The sequence below is a fragment of the Octopus bimaculoides genome, chromosome 2, assembly GCF_001194135.2.
Source record: "Octopus bimaculoides isolate UCB-OBI-ISO-001 chromosome 2, ASM119413v2, whole genome shotgun sequence".
NCBI lineage: Eukaryota > Metazoa > Mollusca > Cephalopoda > Octopoda > Octopodidae > Octopus > Octopus bimaculoides.
In genome coordinates, this window is record NC_068982.1 from 104,965,254 (window position 1) to 104,969,672 (window position 4,419).

Here is a 4,419-nt window from a genome sequence, read left to right on the forward strand (position 1 = left end):
TATATATATATATATATATATATATATATATCCACTAAAAAGGTAGGATGGTCATGGCTGGAACGATATTGACAATAGGTCTGCTTAATAATAAGGCTGACTTAGGTTTTAAACATCAACAGCAACAATTGGATTCGGAAGCGTATTTAAATATTTGTTACCCTACTGTCTGCACAACCATCACCATCATCATCAACAACAACGCGAAGGACGGTAGTGATAAATAAATCCTTGTGACTAGGCTGGTATAAGGTGAATTTTGTCAGATAATGGAATCGAATGGGTATATTACTGGTATATATCATATCTCGTGCAGAGATTATGAATGAAAAGTACTAATAATAATGATTTCTTCCATAGACACAAGAACTGGTATTTCTAAAAGAACATAAATGAGATGTTGCGGGGGTCATTCATTTCTCTGAGCATTAGCGGTCAAAATATAACGTGGTTCTAAAGAGGTTGATGTCTTTTTTCCAAAGAACAAGTCAGGCCAAAAGAACAACAAAAAACAAAAAAAGTGTGTGTGTGTCTAAGCAGACATGTGTATATATGTGTGAGCATATATGTATATATGTATGTGTGTGTGAGCATACATATGTATGTGTGTGTGTGCATATATATACATGCATACATAGTGCCAAAATCTTACCAATTTTTTCTTCTTTAATTCCAGTATGATAAAAGAGGAAAACAAAGCAAATATAATATCCTAGGAGAGATGGAAGAAATATTCTCCACGAAAAATAAATAACAGAAAAACACACACGCACGCACACACACACACAAACCAACGTGCCGATGGTTTGCTACAGAATGATGATAGTTAAAAGACTGAAAGTATAGCTTCCCCACAAAAAAAAAAAAAAAAAAAAGAAAGGAAGAAAATGTAGACGATGTCGATAACAGCAGCAACAACAAACGGTTGTCTAATATGACCAGGAATACGTGGGTTAGTGTTGTGAAAATACAACACTGAATCAGTCAGTATATTAGTTAAAGTTGTTGTTCATGTTGTTCCTTATGGAATAGATTTCTCATTCATAACGCGAGAGAGAGAGAGTGGGAGACAGTAGAGTGTGTGTGTGAGTGTGTGTTGTATTAGTTATGTTCAGAGAAGTCCAGGCCATATGAACAATGTGTGGTGTATGTTGTGTGTGTGTGTCAATGTTTTAGCATTTGTCTACCTATAAGTGTGAACGTTTACATTGAGAAGGAAAATAAAAACAATAACAAGTCAATAGAATCTTGTGGTTGTGGCAGCAGTTTTAGTGGTGGAGAGGTAAATCTGGAAATTTGGTGGTGGTTGCGCTAAAGGTAAAAGAGTGTTGGGGTTACTGGGGGATGTTAATGTTGTGATAGAGGTGGAGTTTGTGGGTGGGAGGGAGAGGAAATGGTGGTGGTGGTGATAGTTGGAGTAGAGGTTGCGTTAATGGAGTTTCAGGTAACGGCGATGGTGATAGTTGGAGTAGAGGTAATGTAAGGGTGGCGTTAGTGGAGTTTGAGGTAATGGTGGTAATAATAGTTAGAGTAGAGGTAAAGTAGGTGCATTGTTAGTGGTGGTGTTAATGAAGTTTCAGGTAATGGCGATGGTGATAGAGTTGAGGTAAAGTAGGGGTGGCGTTAGTGGAGTTAGTGGTAATCGCGGTGGTGATGGTTGGAGTAGAGGTAACGTAGTGGTGGACTTAATGGGGGTAGAACTAATGATGGTGGTGATAGTTGGAGTAGAGGTAATGTAGGGGTGGCGTTAGTGGAGGTAGAGCTAATGGCGATGATGATAGTTGGAGTAGAGGTAATGTAGGAGTGGCGTTGGTGGAGTTAGGGGTAATGGTGGTGGTGACGTTTAGAGTAGAGGTAATTACAATGGTTGTATCTGGAGTAAAGGTAACATAGGAGTGGCATTAGTGAAGGTAAAGGTAACGATGGTGATGATAGTTGGAGTAAAGGTAATTGCAATGGTTATATTTGGAGTAGAGGTAATTACAATGGTTATATTTGGAGTAGAGGTAAGTGCAATGGTTATATTTGGAATAGAGGTAATTGCAATGGTTATATTTGGATTAGAGGTAATTGCAATGGTTATATTTGGAGTAGAGGTAATTGCAATGGTTATATTTGGAATAGAGGTAACACAGGGGTGGCATTAGTGGAGTTTGAGGTAATGACGGTGGTGATAGATGGAGTAGCAGTAAAGTAGAGGTAGTGTTGGTGGAATTTGGGGTAATGGTGGTGGTAACAGGTAAAGCAGAGGTAATTGCAGTAGTTATATTTGGAGTTGAGGTAATGTAGAGTAACGTTATTGGAAGTAAAGGTAATGGTGATAGCTGGAGTAGAGGAAATGGATTGGTTATACTTGAAGTAGAGGCAATTTAGGAGTGGCATCATCGGTGGAGGTAGAGCTAATGGTGGTGGTGATAGTTGGAGTAGAGGTAAAGAAGAAGTGACATTAGTGGAGGTAGAGGCAGTGTAGTTGTGTTAGTTGTCACTGAGGCAATTTTGTGGCTGTAGCACTAGTAGAGGCAGAGTTGATATAATTTGGGGTTAGAGGAAGTAGAGGTGATATGTTGTGGACATGTTAGAGGAGTGGTGCTGCTTCTGGAGGTAGAGGTAACATGATAACTGTTAGTTTAAGTAATGTAGAAGTGGTGATATTAGTGGAAGAAGAGGTTATGTTGTTGTAGTGGTGTTAAAAGAAATAAATGTGATTTTGACAGCAATGGAGGAGATGAAGGTGAGCAATGTGATGATGGTGAATTTAATGGAGGCCAAGAGGTAATTTTGTGATGATGGTAGTATGGATGTAGAGTCATGAAATTGTGACATTTGTTGGGTGTTGGTGAAAGTAATGTGATAGCAGGAATGATAGTAAAGGAGAGGTAATGTGATGGTGTCTGTGGAAATAGAGGTAATGAAATGTTGGTTGGTTGGTTCAGTGGCAGTTGAAGGTAAACATTGGGCTGGTGCTGAGGTAAGGGAATGAAAATAATGTGATGTGGGTGGGTTAATGGAATTGGAGGTCATGGGCTACTGGTGATGGAATTTGTGGAAATGGAGATATAATATAGAGGAAGAGGTAACGTGGAAAATGGATGCTATGTGGTAGTATTAATGGAGAGGCAGTAATGTGATGATATTAGTTGAAATTTGGGTAATAGAAGTAGAGGTAATGTGGTAGTAAGATCAGAGGTAAAGGTAATATGGTGAAGGTAAAGTGATGGGTAGAGTTTGAGTTTAGGCAGTGGTGGTGTTGGTGGATGTAGAGACAATGTGGTTTTAATGTGGGTGGTGGTGGAGTTGGAGTTGGAGTTGGAGTCAATATGGTGGTGGTGTTGGTGGAGGTAGCGGTAATGTGGTGGTGATGGAGGTGGAGGTAATGTGTGAGTTGAGGTAATATGGTGGTGGTGTTGGTGAAGATAATGTGGAAATGGTGTTAATGGAAGTAAAGGTAATGTGGTGGTGTTGGTAGAGTTGGAGGTAATGCAGTGATGGTGTTGGTGGAGGTAAAGGCAATGTAGTGGGGGTATTGGTAGAGGTGGAAGTAATTTGGTGGTGGTATTGGTGGAGGTAATGTGTTGGTGTTGTTGCCTAATGTGGAGGTAATGCATTGGTGGTGTTGGTGGGGGAATGTGGTGGTAGTGTGGGTGGAGGTAATGTATTGGTGGTGGTGTGGATGGAGGTGGAGTTAATGCAGTGGTGGTGTTGGTGGAGGCAATATGGTGGGGATATTGGTGGAGGAGGTGGTAATATGTTGGTGGTATTGGTGGAGGTAATGTGTTGGTGTTACTGCTGGAGGTAGAGATAACTTATTGGTAGTGTTGCTGGAGGTAATGTAGTGGGGGTGGATGGAGACAATGTGGTGATGGTGTTAGGTTAAATAACGTGCTTGTGGTATCTGTTGAGATAACGTAGTGGTGTAAGTTGAGGTTGAGGTGATGGTGGTGATTGGTATGAGTAGTGGTGGGGATAAAGTAGTGGTATTAGCCATGGTAGAGGTAAAGAAATGGTGGTAGAGACAGTGTTAGTGGTGGTGGTGATGGTAATGGAAGTGTTAGTGGTGGCAGATGTGTTAATGTGGTGGTAGTATTTGCGTTAGGAAATAGTATTGGTAGTTGAGGCACAGGTGATGTGGTGGCGGTGATGTTGACGATAGCAGTGGTGGTGGTGGTGGTGAAGGTAATTGTTGATGATGTTAATTATCGCAGAAGTAATAATGGTTTCATTGGGAAGTAAAGGTGATGTGAGCACATGATGTTAATGGTACTGGAGCTAGCAGAGATGGTGTTGATGATACAAATGACATTGATGATGATGATGGTGGTGGTGGTGGTGGTGGCGATGACTATGAAGGTAGTGTGCTAGTGGTGGCATTGGTGATGTTGATGCGATAACAGTACAGACAGCTGTGGTGGTGGTGGTGGT

At 40.8% G+C, this 4,419-nt stretch overlaps 1 protein-coding gene across 3 annotated transcripts in view; it reads right to left on the reverse strand.

Moving 5' to 3' along the window:
• The window catches only part of LOC106882524 (leucine zipper putative tumor suppressor 2 homolog), a 182,939-nt gene that overhangs the window by 114,507 nt on the left and 64,013 nt on the right, over positions 1–4,419 (reverse strand). The window contains exon 1 of one of the 3 annotated variants that reach the window (XM_014933238.2): positions 653–1,190. The exons of the other annotated variants lie outside the window; for them this stretch is intronic. The gene's annotated coding sequence lies outside the window, so the exon portion shown is untranslated. Of the gene's footprint in view, positions 1–652; positions 1,191–4,419 lie in introns of those variants that run through there. 3 annotated transcript variants of the gene reach the window in all.